Raw genomic sequence first — 14,847 nt, forward strand, 5'->3', positions numbered from 1 at the left:
CTCTGATTGCATCTCCTCTCCTCCACTCTACTAGTGATGCTAGTCTTGATGCCCGCTTCATCTTCTACTCTTATTCTAGTCTTTGAGTCTTTTCCAAACTGATCCATATGCTTGGAAAGTCTTCCTCAGCCTAGTTTGACAAACTACTTTCCTTCCTGTGTTCAAGTCCCTCTTCAGACACACTTCCTCCACAGATGAGTTAAGATTAAAAAAAATCCCTATTATTGCCTCCTCTGCTCTGGGTTCCCCAATGCATGTTGACTTCTCTGTTTTTGTCCTATAGACTGACTCCTCTTCAGAGCTGACATTTGTGTTTTATAGAGCACCAAACACATTGTCAGTGCTTAATAAATAATATATAATTAATAATAAAGTTCTTTTGCTTCTCTTCTTAGATGAATTAATACCTATTTTTATTTAACTCTTCTATTATACTGTCTTTATCTGCACTTTAATCTTTCTGTTTCTTTCTGTTAGCCTATTTCTTTCATCACTTTTTTTCCTTTCCAGATCAATCTTTAGGCCACCAGGGTAAAACAGGGAAGTCTGGAAAATGTGCCTGATAGTGAGAGATTTAGGAAGTTCTATTTATTTAGTTTATCCAAGAGAAGGTATGAGCAGATTTCTGTAATCTAACAGACAAAGGCCTAATGAGAGCCAATGACAAAGCTGAAGCTAAATCAAGTCAGACTAAAAACGAGGTACACGTTTTGAATTGAAAGTAATTAACCATTAGAACAATTTACCAACAGATGTGTTAGATTCTCTTTCACTTGAAGTCTTTAAATCTAGACTAGGTATCTTTCTAAAAGATATGCTATAGGGCAAACAAAAGTCATGTACCTGACGCTGGAATTACTGGGTGAGGTTGTTACTATCTCCTCAAAATAGATGATCATAATGGTCTGTCCTGGCCTTAACATCTATGAATGTAAGGTAGATCAGTTGCCAGTAGATCCATAGAGCTCTAGGTTCCTGAAGGATGTCATCTTGGAGTTATGTTCCTCTCAGTGCTGAGAGAAGAGGGTGCCATCCCATTTTTATCATAACACCACCTTGAGGGAGCATCATTCAGATACAGGAATGTTCTGGGATACTCATGTCTCCTTGGACAGTTTATCTTACCCTGATTCTCAGATGCTTCTGAAGTTGCAATGAGCTAGTTTGTGACATTCTACCTGGATGATATAACACCCACTACAGTGTCACCCACTCTAGAGACTGTAGCTGCAGCTGAGGGCACCTGGACACAGAAGCCAAAAACCAGATTATCTGGGTAAAAATCAGGTAGGTGGCTGCAGCTGGGGGAGAAGGCATCAGAAAACAAAACTCTCTTAAGAAACCAAATTCCTGTTTATAGATCCATATCCTTAGTATTAGAGGGGTAGCCGTGTTAGTCTGGATCTGTAAAAGCAGCAAAGAGTCTTGTGGCACCTTATAGACTAACAGACATTTTGGAGCATGAGCTTTCGTGGGTGAATACCCACTTCATCGGATGCATGTCCTTAGTGATAAAGAGTGAAAGTGAGAAATTCCAAAACCAGAATCCTGTCCTGGAAGGTCATTCAGAAAGAAAATTTCTAAGAGGTACAAGCAATAGCACTTTTTATAGACTGTATGGCTGGATAAGTTGCCCCAAGCAGCAGCAGCAGCAAAAATGATTGGAGGTTATAGAGAGGTTTGATGCATATGATCTGTGTCTTTGGGGGTGTGGATGTTTACTGTGAAATTTCATGGATCTGAATTGCTGTGTGGTGGAGAATTATTAAGATGTTTGAAAAGAATCACTGGGAATGGGGAAGTTTGGTAAATCTGAATAGTCAGAAGGGGTGATAGGAAAATTGGATAGATCTGAATCTGGGGTGTGGTAATAAAGTGATTGGCTGGATCTGAATTGCTGGGTGATTTAGAGGGAGGCTAGATGGAGCTGAATATTGGTTGTGAGGGGAGGCAGATAATAGGAGGTTGAGTAGGTCTTATTAATCTGTGTTATTGCTTTAATTATTATACTTTATGTAGACCATTCAGCAAAAACGCATTGTAAATAAACACATGTATGTAGTGTGCAATGGACACACAAGACAACGATCCACCACGTAGGAACCACATTGCCAGAAATAATAAAACAAATAGTAGTGTGATTTATTACAGTATTTTGTAGGAATCCTAGACAGGGATCAGGTTGCTATTGTACAAGGCACTATACAGACAGATAAAGGAGACAGTCACTGTCCCAGGGAGTTTACAAGCCAGGGTCCCAGTTCTGCAATGGCCTATGCACGGGTAACTTTATGCGAGTGCTTCCTGCAGAGCTCAGGACAGGCACAGCCTCTGGCACAACCTGGCATCTGTGCCCTGACCCGGGCTTAAGTTTGCAGCACACGCCAATAGCTACCACCCCCCGCGACGTGGGCCTCGCCCTCCGCCCATCCTCATCTCCGAGCTCCATTGCTCTAGCCTGTCCCAAGCCGTGCTCCCTTGGGTTTTCCCGTTTAAAACGCAGGAGAATCGCTCGTCGCTCGGCTAGTAAAGCCTGGCACGGCTCTAGATTTGGCTGCTAGGGCCTGGTTCAGCTCTTGGCTCGGTTGCTAGGGCCTGGTTCGGTTACTTGGCGCTCATCTACCCGCCCTGGCCGAGGTCCTCGGAGCGGCAGCGGCGGCAGTAGGAGCCGGAGGAGATCGAGCAGCTCGGGCCACTTCCCCGAGGCCAGGCCCCGCCGCGCCCGGGACCCCCAGCTCCGCCGCGACCTCGCCCCACCCGCTCGGGCTACGCGGCGAGCCAGGCCCAGGCCCTTCCTGCAGCAGGTAGGCTCCGGGCCTAGGCGCTCGGCCCGGCCTGGCTGAGCACGGCCCGTGCCCCTCCCGAGGCCGGCCTGGCCGCCCGCAGCCACCGGCTGGCACCGGACGGGGGGTGGAAGCGGCGGTGTCGGGGCTGGGAGGCCCCCAGAGGGTCCCGCGGCTCCAGGTGCTGGGGTGAAGCGGGGCAGGGGGCGGTACGGGGGAGGGTGTCCCCGAGCTGGGCTCCGGCGAGGATGTAACTTGGTTTCTGGGTGTCCCGCGGCGCGGAGTCTCCCTAGGACAGGTGCAGCACTGGGCTGCCTGGCGCCCTCCGCTTGCCCGCCCTGGGCACAGGCCCGGAAAATGCCACCGTCCGGCAGCCCCAGGCACAGAAAATCCGAGTCACCGTGAGTGAAACTGAATGGCTTCCCGCTTGTCAGACACTGCCTGTCTGCATGTCCACTGCCACGTTAAACCGGAGACTGGTCACTGGCCGTGCCTCAGGGCCCTTGGAAACCCCCCTAACTAGCAGCAGCAGAAATGAAGGAGTTGCCTGTCATGCTCATCTGCTCCATTTTCTGTCTACAGCTCCATTTGGTCATCACACTCCTCCTTACACAACAGGGCAGGACGGATGGGGTTAATTCTGTTTTCACTTTTCTGGCTGTGGTATAACTGTTATTCTAAGCCACTTGGTTGGAAACAGAAGCAGGAGGACAGTTTTTATCTTTGGGTTGAGTATACCAGTCAATTCCTCCACTCAGGACTTTCATGGGATATCAGAGTGGCTATTGTTTTTTTTTGTTGCTGTTTTTTTGACACATGGTGTACATGCAACAGGACTTAATATTTAAAAACAATAAACAAAACTTACTGGGCTACCAAAATTAGGACAACCAAGTTTAATTAAATGTAAATTGCTGATTGTCCTTGAACAACTTGCCTTACAAAATGATTCCTGTAGTGGTCAGCAGTGTTGTAAAACATGAGCGTAGGACAGGTTATTTTATCACAATAGTTTTGGGATAGAATAAGTTCCGTTTCTCTCCTTGTAATGATGCATACTGTACGTCTGCTCTGAGGAATGAGAGTAATTTGTTCTGAACAGGGTACTCATTACACATTAGCCTGGTGATGTGGAAGTAAAGTACCTTGTCCTTCACAGTCATGTGCTGTTACAAAGCAGCTATGAGAGAGGATTGGGTATTTCAACTCTTCATTGGCTTTGAGTTCCTACTCTTAGAGGTAGGTTCTACATTTGAACAGCTGTCCATGCTGGCAGAGTCTCAATTGTTCATTCAATAGAGCAAGAAGTTGGGGGTCATTGTGGAAAACAGTTAAAATAATTGGTGGTTTAAATTCATATGTCTTCCCACATAACTTTGAAATTCCTTTGTAGTACCATCCTGCAAAGGGAGGCTCCTCCAACAGCAGAATGAATTAAAGTATCTGTTGAAATCAGGCACAGGCTTGCCCTGTGGAGAGGGAAGAACAAATATCCAAAAGGGTAGGGAGGTCACCCACAGAGAAGAGGAGGTGCAAGTAAATTACTTAATTTTAGGGTGTAGATTTTAAAGGGATGTTATCTTAAAAGTCATGTCTCTGACTTTTTGTCTAATCTTGTTATGATTTATAGTTAAGATTTTATAGGTAAGAACTGAGACACTAGAGGAAAAAACAACTTTTTTCAGTTTTTGTTCGTTTGACGGCACTATTTCCCCATGCAGTCAGTTTCCCTTGTTGGAGTGTGTCTCAGTAAGATGGAGGTAGAGAAACAAGCATTGTGTGTGTAGGTGGGTTTTTTTTATATATTTATTTTTTTAAATCTGCAAAAACTGACCAAATGGACTCGGGCAGATATAGGGCCTGAAACTTGCTTTTAACTTAAAACAAACAAACAAAAATCCCTCCAGTTGATGATCCTCCTTGTAACTAAGTTTTTCATGTCTCCTGACTTTTTTTTATTTTTTATTTTGCTCCTTCCATACTTACTCTGTAAGAAACTTTGAATCAAAAACTCATTCCAAGGAGTTTGATGTCCTCAGTAAGGGACTGTAGATATCTTGCATGTTGAGATGCTACTGTATAGAAACTGAGGCTACCAATGTCTTCCTTTCATCTCTGTTCCATCTGAAATTTGGAGAAAGTGCTTTACATTTAGCTTGTAAGTGTACTCCACTTAGGAAGAAACAATCAGTTGCACACATACAAAATGGGAAATGACTGCTGAGGAAGGAGTACTGCGGAAAGGGATCGGGGGTCATAGTGGATCACAAGCTAAATATGAGTCAACAGTGTTTACCAACACAGTTGCCAAAAAAAAAAAAGCAAACATAATTCTGGGATGTATTAGCAAGAGTGTTGTAAGTAAGACATGAGAAGTAATTCTTCTGCTCTACTCTGTGCTGATTAGGCCTCAACCGGAGTATTGTGTTCAGTTCTGGGTGCCACATTTCAGGAAAGATGTGGACAAATTGGAGGAAGTCTGGAAAAGAGCAACAAAAATGATCTATGAGGGAAGATTGAAAAAAAAATGGATTTGTTTAGTCTGGAGAAGACTGAGAGGGGACATACATTTTCAAGTATGTAAAAGGTTACAAGGAGGAGGGAGAAAAATTATTCTCTGGGCTTAAATTGCAGCAAGGAAAGTTTTTAGGTTGGAAAAACTTCCTAACTCTCAGTTAAGCACTGGAACAAATTGCCAAGGGCGGTTGTGGAATTTCCATCATTGGAGATTTTTAAGAGCAGGTTAGACAAACACCTGTCAGGGATGGTCTAGATAATACTTAGTCCTGCCATGAGTACAGGGGGCTGGAGTAGATGACCTCTCAAGGTCCTTCTAGTCCTATGATTCTATGATTTCCTGGTTCCCTCTGGCAGAACATTGTGTGTGTGTGTGTGTGTGTGTGTTTTTTAAATAAATGGTTTAATACATGAGTCTGATACTGTGATACATGGTCACCACCCTAACCTTTGGTCTTTTCAACTTGACAGTGTCCCTTAAATTACTGAATACATTCTCTAAACCTTAACTGCACCTTACAATTTTTGTCTGGGAATGTGTATTTAGTTCTTGAATTGTTCTCATAAATCATTCCTTCAGAGCCCTTATCAATTTTGTTGCTCTTCTCTTAATTTCTCCTAATTTGTTTTGCCATGCTCACAGTGTGTTAGGCACTTTTCAAACACAAGAAAATGTACTGTTCCTGTCTTGAAACGCTTACAAGCTAAACGGCAAATGAAGAGTGTGGGTGTAACATAGTCAAAGGCTTGGTCTGTACTGGGGGGGGGATCGATCTAAGTTACGCTAATAACATAGCTGAAGTCGACCTACTTAGATCTACTCACCGCGGTATCTTCACTGTGGTGAGTCGACTGCTGCCGCTCCCCTGTCGACTCCGCCTGCACCTCTAGTGGCGGTGGAATACAGGAGTCGATGGGGGAGCACTTGGGGATCGATTTATCGCATCTAGATTAGAGGCAATAAATCGACCACCTACTGGATCGATCGCTGTCCACCGATCTAAGAATATATCAACACTTCAGGCTGGGACGGTGGGTGATTCCCAGTTCGAGGAGACTTACTCACACTATATATTAATTAGTTCAAAATAAGGATGTTGGGGAGGAATAGTATAGGGTGAGCCATTAGGAAGTAACATAATGAAATTGTTTCCTATATTCCTGCCTTCTCCTTTACACATTTCCTAATGGTGAGATCTATTAAACTTTGGAATTGTCTCCTGATGGAAGCTTCATTGCTTGGGACATTTAAAACAGGAGTGGATATAGGTTCAGGGAATAGACAAGAACATCCTGCCTTGGCACCCAAGAAAGTGGAGTATAAATTAAAGTCTTTGTTGGCTCTAATTTTTATGATCTGTTCTCTGAAGCTTCCAAGAGGTATTGGATGCTGGGATTGGGTGTAGAGGGAAGTTGTCTGAACCCATGTGCTAGCAGAACTCATCTTTCAACTTCCATGAAGAACCTTCATATGCGGTTTTGAGTGCTCATCCAGTAGTACAGCTGAGTTATCACTCTTATCAGGCCTTCTTGGCCGTGTTGGCAGGTGATAACCCTGGCAGCACCCTCTTAGTCTTACAAAAGTTGTTAGACACAAGCATGTAACATTTATCCTGCATCTTGTGCAATTTATAATTCCCACAAGGCTTCTATCTCTGAAACTACTTCTCTGATTCCCTTGAACCTTTCCAACAAAATTTTCTTTTGGATTGAGGCTGAGCATGTGAAATTCGAGGCCAATCAGAGGATTATTGGATAAATTAGAAGGGAATCAGGAATAAGCATTGAAACTGACTTTTCTTGTTAACCACAGAGTCATTTAAAAAATCACATACATTTTCCTGCCCCTCCTTTTTCCTGCTATATTGGTGACAGTCTGTCCAGGTAGAATTTGATGTGCCTCCCTGTATCAAACCCAAACTTTTCATTTCCCCTCTCTTGTTTAGAAGGTCTTAATTCAGAAATGCTCCAATTTCAGCTTTTGGCCAGGTCATATCTACTCTGAATCACCATCTTATCTGCCTGCTTGCTTTTGTGAATTAGGGAATCACAAGGAGCTCTCTGGGTTTAGGTGAGGTGCTTGCTTCCAGTTGGTTTTTCCAAGTACTGGTTTTGTGGTAACATACCCTCAGGCTCAACCTGAATCTGTAAAAGATCTAATTCTGCCCATTGAGTTAGCAGCAAATCTGTTTACAGGATTAGACCCCAATTCTGTAAATGCTTACATACATGCTGCTTTGAGTAGTTCCACTGAAATCTGTGGGCCACATCTGGTTCTGGCCACTGTTAGAGATGGATTACTGGACTAGATGGACCTTAGGTCTGATCCCGTATGGGATTTAGTATGTTCCTGTATGTGTTTGCCTTATCTGGGGCTTAGATTGTAAGATTCATTACCTCTCCATCCCAAAAGAGCCAATTTTTTTTTAAGTGTTAATGTACACTTTACCTCACTGTTCCCCATTCCTCTCCATCCCATACCTTTGAGAAGGAGGCATAGTCCGAGAATATTGAATTGGGAACTAGGAACTCTAGTGTTCTGATATCAGCTGTGCTATTGACTCAGATTGTGGCTTTTAACAAGTCACTTCCCCTTTTTGTGCATTTCCTCATTCCTCAATTGTGAAGAGGTTGTGAAGTTTGTTTGGAAATTAAAATTGCTATACATGTGCTAAGTAGATAATAGAGCTAGAAAAGACCAGTCAGGTTGTCCAGTCTGACCACCTAAATTTGAAGGGAATACCCTCTTACATTTTCCCCACAGATGTCTCTTCTAGCCTGTTTGCCAGTCTTTGCAGCGTTGGTACCTCCTCAGCTTTCCCTTGGCACTTCCTCTTCCATGTGATCTTGTCAATAACTAACCTAAATCTTTTGCCAGCTTAATTTTTCTCCTCCTTTTATCAACTGAAGAGTTCTCTTCCTTAACTTACTTTATCATGAGAAGTCTTTTTGACTATCTCCATGAGTCTTCTGTCTTCAGTGCCACATTTTAATCCCCGTTGTCTATTGCAATTTTGGTGTCAGTTGCTCTTTTTATGTTATCTAGCTTTTCTATATTTCATGCAAAAACTACTAATTCATCATTATGACTGGGAATTTAAACACAGAAGTCAGGAAATTCCAGTTAAGGTTCTCATGGCAACTAACTCCTTGTTGTACTTACACAATATTGTGTATTGATGAGGGTGCTGCTTAATGTCTGTGCAAAGTGGTTGTTTGTGTTGCTGCACAATTAGACTTGCACAGTTTTGGTACTGGATTTCCCTTTTATACAAATGAAACAATTCAAAATAAGAAATCTCATTGAAAGAAAATTGTTTTTTTCTTTTTTGATGAGAGATTGAAATATGCCAGGTTGAAGATACATATTCCGTTTGAGCTGTGCACTTTGATGCATTTAAAATCCCAGTAGAAGATCACAGCATGCAATTCTTACTATTCCATTATGTCTAAACCAGGTATTTTCAAACAGACGAAAGGTTTTCTGTTTCACAGCAAGGTTGGTCTGTGGCAAGTGTGAAGATCTTTAAATTTAAACTTTTTAAAATTTAAGGATGTAGAAGTCTAAATGACTGGATTATTCTTTTTCAATATTTCAGTACCAGCAGAATAAAAACCTAGCAAACATGCTAAGTCTTTCTGGGGTGAGTAACTTCAGCCCACAGGGTAATAGTTTGAGACAGTTAAAGCCTAAAAACAGTCTTGGAATGAAAGTGCTGCCTCATCCCTAACCCTGGACCCAGTTCTGTAATCGCCACACAAGTTCACTTTCCATTAACTTCAGTGGGAGCTTTCTATGTACAAAAACTGTAGAGCAGGGATAGGCAACCTATGGCACACATGCCAAAGGCAGCACGTGAGCTGATTCTCAAGGGCACTCACACTGGCCAGGTCCTGGCCACCAGTCCGGGGGGGCTCTGCATTTTAATTTAATTTTAAATGAAGCTTCTTAAATATTTTTAAAAACCTTATTTACTTTACATACAACAATAGTTTAGTTATATATTAGACTTATAGAAAGAGACCTTCTGAAACGTTAAAATGTATTACTGGCATGCAAAACCTTAAATTAGAGTGAATAAATGAAGCCTTGGCACACCACTTCTGAAAGGTTGCCGACCCCTGCTGTAGAGATTCAAGCCTCTGTCAAGTTGCTGAAATCCATCTTGCATCATGGGGATCAGTCTAACTATCTTATGGTGTAGCTTGAGAGCTGACAGACTTTGGGATCTCGGAGCTCTAAGACAATGGCTGAAATGATCACAGGGAACTACTACTTCCAGTGTAACTATAGTGTAGATTTTTTTCATGAGTAAAGTCATGACAGTGAGGGTCAAAAGTAGGATTCCGTGAATGCATCCTATGCCACAAGACAGATCACCAACAAGAGACCATTACATGAATGTTTAAAATAAATGGTAGAACACTTTCAAATTTGGGGAGGGATTTTTTTCTTTTCCCACCCTAGTGTAGTATAATACTTATATAGTTTCAGGTATTAGTCTATCTCAAATGGTATAATCAAATACAAGGGAACAGTGTAGGCTTGTGGTTAGAGCAGGAGACTGAATATTGGTATTCTGCAGTTCTAGTTCTGGCTCTGCCACTGTTCTGGTGTTGTGCTTAATAAGTAATTTCATCTCCTTATACCTCCCATTTTATAACACCTGTGCCACAGGAGGGGAAGGTGTTGATCTTAACTCTGGGTAAAATGCTCTGAAATCCTTACTTAAGATTTGCATCATAACATACTTTGTGTCTCCACTGCATATTCATTAAACTTCCTTGCAGCTGTTTTTAAGTGCCATGTTACAACCCCAGAAAGAAGTCTCTCTTTAAAGTTTGAATAAAAGCAGGAAGAACAAGAACTATGTGATTATCACGATATGGTTCATGGATGACCTGCAAGAAACGAAGTTGAAAAGCAGAGAGTTAGTCACTAAACAGAAGACTAGATGTTAAGCTCATGGACTGCAGCCTCAGAAGTTCATATGGTCCTATGCCACTGCAGTGAAAGATGCTGAGAGGCCCTTTTCTTCTGCTATAACCTTGGTAAAAGTTAGACTAGTAGAACTGTTCTGGATAGAGGGCCATGTTATCATTCTAAACTGTGTTTACATAGTTCAGATTCCAGTACTTCATGCTGCAAGGAGTGATCATACCTAGAGGCCTTCCAAATTCACAGTCCATTTTGATCAATTTCACATCCAGAGGGTTTTTAAATTAGTCAATTTCATGTTTTCAGATGTTTACATCTGAAATCTCCTGGTGTTGTTACCATGGGGGTCCCAACCCAAAAGGAGGTTGTGGGGTGTGTGTGTGTGTGTCACAAAGCTGTTGTAGGGGGTTTCAGGATTGCCACCCTCACTTCTGCACAGTCTTTGGGACTGGGCTCTGAAGGCAGCACCTGTGAAGCTTCCTGCAGTTGAGGGAGGTACCTGGAGGTGGGTCTGATCTCCCACTGAGAACAGCTGTGCAGGCCTGCCACCTGCCTAGCCCAGACTAGCAGCCAGGAGCCCCCAGCTGGGGGTACCCCCAGCCCTGCCTCTCCCACTACCCTCCAATAGCTAGATTTCACAAGGGAGGTCTGATTTCATGGCCGATCATGTGTTGTTGTTTTTTTTTTCCAGGGCTGTGAATTTGGTAGGGCCCTAATCATGGATATCGAGCCAGTACAGGAAGGGAAAATCAACCTTGCCTGTCTGGAAAGTAGAGGTTCTGAAAGTGTTGGAATTTCACGCCACCTCCTGGTCATTGATTCAATTCACTATTTGATTAGTGAAATTTGGAGAGAGAGTTAGGGTCCCTTTGAGAATGAGGTAATACTTAGCTCTTATAGTGCTTTTCCTGTCTTACATCTGAGAGCAGTATCATCCCCATTTTGCAAATGCAAAAATAGAGGGAAATGACTTTCATCACCGAATGGGCCAGTGGCTGAGCCTGAAATGGAAACCAGGTCTTCTGAATCCCAGTCTATTGCTCTGTCTATTCTTCTCTTCTCGTCTTCCCCCCAACATCTTTAAAATAGATGTTGGTCCTGTCAATGTTCAGTAAATCTGCTCCAGAAGCTAATGACCTTGCCAACAACTGCCCCTACTAAGGTAATAAGGTAATCTAAGACTGTGGAATGTTACCGCTGGCAGCATCTCTTCACCTATGAGATCCTAGACTCCTTTCAGTCTGGCTTTAGTTTGGTAGATGGCATAGAAAAGATGCTGGTTGTGTTTAATGGATGATCTCTTGGGGCTATTGTTCCTTTGTGCAGGACCTAGCAGGAATAGACAGAGTTATGTTAAGCTGGTTTTGCTTTTTTTTTTTTTTTCCTTGCATAGGTTTCGGAGGGTTGTGATGGGCATCTGCCCTCCTCCCAGAGAGCTCAGTCTTATCCTCTCTCCAGTTGTAATGTTCTGGGGGACTGTGTGGACTGCAGTGCCACCAGTAAGATGACACCAAGCTCTGTTGTAAGTGTGTACAGTGCTCTCTTCTCAGCTACTAAAAGAAATAGGGATTTTGATGAAAATCTCTCTCAGGATCAATCCCAGGTAAAATGGAGGGGAAGTTGATTGATTGGCAGGCACAAAATGCTCTTTGTGCCTGACTGGCCAGGAGGCATTATCCTCAGTGATCCATTGTTCTTGGAGAATCCACCTCTGTATCCCACTGTTGGGAGGGTTAGGGCTGTGCCATGAGCCTGGAACAGTTTGCCAAGTGTTGGTGTCTGATTTGTAGGTTTTTCTTTATTGATGTTCCTGCAGGGCAGCAGCACATCACTTAACTCCTCCTGCAGTGTTCTCCAACTTCATTTGGGGTCGTGAATACACTCCCCTCTGATTGGGGGAGTGCCATGAGGGACAACTTAATTGTTAAAGCAAACACACAGAATCCTAAAAATCTTATATTCTGTGTCCAGACTCAAGTTCAGCAGCCAACAGTGCAGTGTTCTCCTTTTGAGGCAGTGTCGCTTTCCCAGCAAGGTTTGTTTGCAAGTTCTCTTCATGGCTTCCTTTTGTCCTCCAGAATACATAGACAGAGACAGCTTTTATATTTCACTTGATGTTGCCTTTGTCAGTCACTTAGGACTTCTTTGGGCAGCAGGGAGGTTGAAAGACTTGAATTTTTTTTTTTTTAAGGGGTGTGACAAAGTTCCTCCTCTGCCTTGGTGGGTCCTGTGCTTATTGGCGGATTTGCTCACCTCAGAGATTCACAGCAGCCCTCATTTTGGCCACTTTTGCTAGTGGCTCAAACCTGCCATTCACTCAGCTAACCTCATCACTGGCCAGCATGGGGAAAAGGAAGGAGAACAATACCCACAGTCTCTGCTGATACACCTAGTGGGTCGGGGGACAGGCCAGGGACCTTCCCCTCTGGTGGGACCCACAGTCCAGGTCAGTTCCTCCTGTATCCAATAGGGAGTTGTGGGGGGAACCCGGGTCTGCCCTCTACTCCGGGTTCCAGCCCAGGGCCCCGTGGATCACAGCTGTCTACAGTGTTTCATGTAACATCTCTGACAGCTACAACTCCCTGGGCTACTTCCCCATGGCCTCCTCCCAATACCTTCTTTATCCTCACCACAGGACCTTCCTCCTGACATCAGATAGCATTTGTACTCCTCAGTCCTCTCACTCTCAGCTCCTTGCATGTCCCTCACTGAGTGAAGTGAGGTTCATTTTAAACCAGGTGCCCTGATTAGCCTGCCTGTCTTAATGGATTCTAGCAGCTTCTTAATTAGCTCCAGGTGTCCTAATAACCTCCCCTTTTACCTTACCCAGGGAAAAGGAACCTGCTTAATCTGAAGCTAATATATCTGCCTTCTATCACTCTCCTGTAGTCCAGGCAGAGTTCCTCTGGGCAACATCCGCCAGCTCTCTCAATGTTTTCGGGGAGCAGTGGGCGCTGTCCGGGGTTCTCTGCTCAGTGTCCCCTTCCGGTTCCTTAGTTTTGGCCCTTTGATCCCCACGCCTGTTCCTGTTGTTGCCTTTGTTGTCCCCTGAACTCGGTTGGGTTCTGGGTTTAGTAACCCCTCCCTAGGCTGGAGGAGGGGCTTTCAGCAGTGGGCGAACTAGCGCTCGCCCATGTCCCGGTACTCAAAAGGATCACTCTCCTGTAGTCCTGGCAGAGTTCCTCTGGGCGGCGTCCACTGGCTCACTTGACGCCTTTGAGGAGCAGTGGGTGCTGTCCGGGGTTCTCTGCTTGGTGTCCCAGTCAGGTTCCCTTTGTTTGACCCTTTGACCGTGCTCCTGTTCCTGTTGTTTCATTAATTTCCCCCCGGAATCATTTGGTTTCCAGGCCCAGTGGATCCTCCCCTTAGGCTCGGGGGAGGTCCTTTAGGATCCCAATAGGATCATTCTCCTGTAGCCATCTGGCCTGACCCTGTCATAAGGGGTTGTGTGCAGTGGGTGCACAACATTTGCTGCTTTCAGCCTTTTTACTGGTAGAGATGGTCCTACCCCTTTCAGATGCACTCATCAGAGAAGGCTTTCAGTGGTTGATTTGGCACATGACCAACCAATCCTATGAAGTGCTGGAAAGATGAGATTCTTATTTTAAGAGCCTGTAAGGCCATAAGAAATTCCTTTCCAGTGTCTTTAGTGGATAATTCACTTGTGCTGACACCATCTGAAATTCTCCCCTGCATCAAAACCAGCTGTGGTCCCTGAGAATGGTGTAATGTAAACTCGTCAAGAAACAACAGCAATCAGGGTAATGGGAAAGGAAAGATGGGGAGACCCACAGTCTCTGCAACATGCCAGTGTTCTCCAATTACTCACTGTCAGTTACAGAACATCTGCTGAATGTTCCAAAATGATGTATTCTTGACTGTCCTTCCTGCTATGGGCAGATTTCTGTTTGGACTGCCTCTCTGTCAGATGGGTTCCTGTCAGATCAGTTCTGTGTGCTTCCTGCTGGCCATTTGTCATGATGGTCTTCCACCTACATTCTCTTGGTGTACTGTAATGATCCCAGTCTCCTGTTTTGCATTCATTCCGGGATTGCTAAAAGCCTCCTTTATGGATTCTTCTGAACAATTACAGCTGGACTCGTGTAGCTCATTCAGAAACTGGGAATTCTCAAGACTCTTTTGAGGATAGCTGGCATGGAGCAGGATTCAGGGAGAATTGGGTCTGGGCTGGGTAATTCTCTTTCCACACTGTGTGTTAGGCTGTTTACAAATCTGTAGTGTCCTGAAATGCTCTGAAGGAAAAATTGTTAAAGAAAACAAAGCCACTAGTTGTAGAAAACCATTTGGCTTTCCACTTGTAGAGTTTCCCTAGTACAGTGGGCAATTTTCCAGATCTTTAGTGACTCTATACTAATAATTAATCTTGCAGTTGTCAGGCAAAACTTGTGGGTGTTTCCCCTAGAACATGATTGTTAAGAAACCCTTGCTTCTCATTCTAATTTTTAACTTTCAGGTGTGATATTTAATGTTGGGTATAACAAATCCAGTGCTATTGAGACAGTGGGCTGGAAAGGCCTGATCCATTGATCTGCAACTTCTATCTATGCTGAGACCAGAATGTAGACCATTTCAAGCCTGTGGAACTTC

At 43.9% G+C, this 14,847-nt stretch overlaps 1 protein-coding gene across 3 annotated transcripts in view; it reads left to right on the forward strand.

Moving 5' to 3' along the window:
• The first annotated feature begins 2,514 nt into the window (after positions 1–2,514).
• Positions 2,515–14,847, forward strand: part of AMBRA1 (autophagy and beclin 1 regulator 1) — a 186,603-nt gene continuing 174,270 nt past the window's right edge. For 2 of the 3 annotated variants that reach the window (XM_039536587.1, XM_039536588.1), the window contains exon 1: positions 2,515–2,804. The gene's annotated coding sequence lies outside the window, so the exon portion shown is untranslated. The remainder of the gene's footprint in view (positions 2,805–14,847) is intronic. The other variant, XM_039536589.1, reaches the window with a different exon arrangement.

The sequence above is a fragment of the Mauremys reevesii genome, linkage group 4 (assembly GCF_016161935.1).
Source record: "Mauremys reevesii isolate NIE-2019 linkage group 4, ASM1616193v1, whole genome shotgun sequence".
NCBI lineage: Eukaryota > Metazoa > Chordata > Testudines > Geoemydidae > Mauremys > Mauremys reevesii.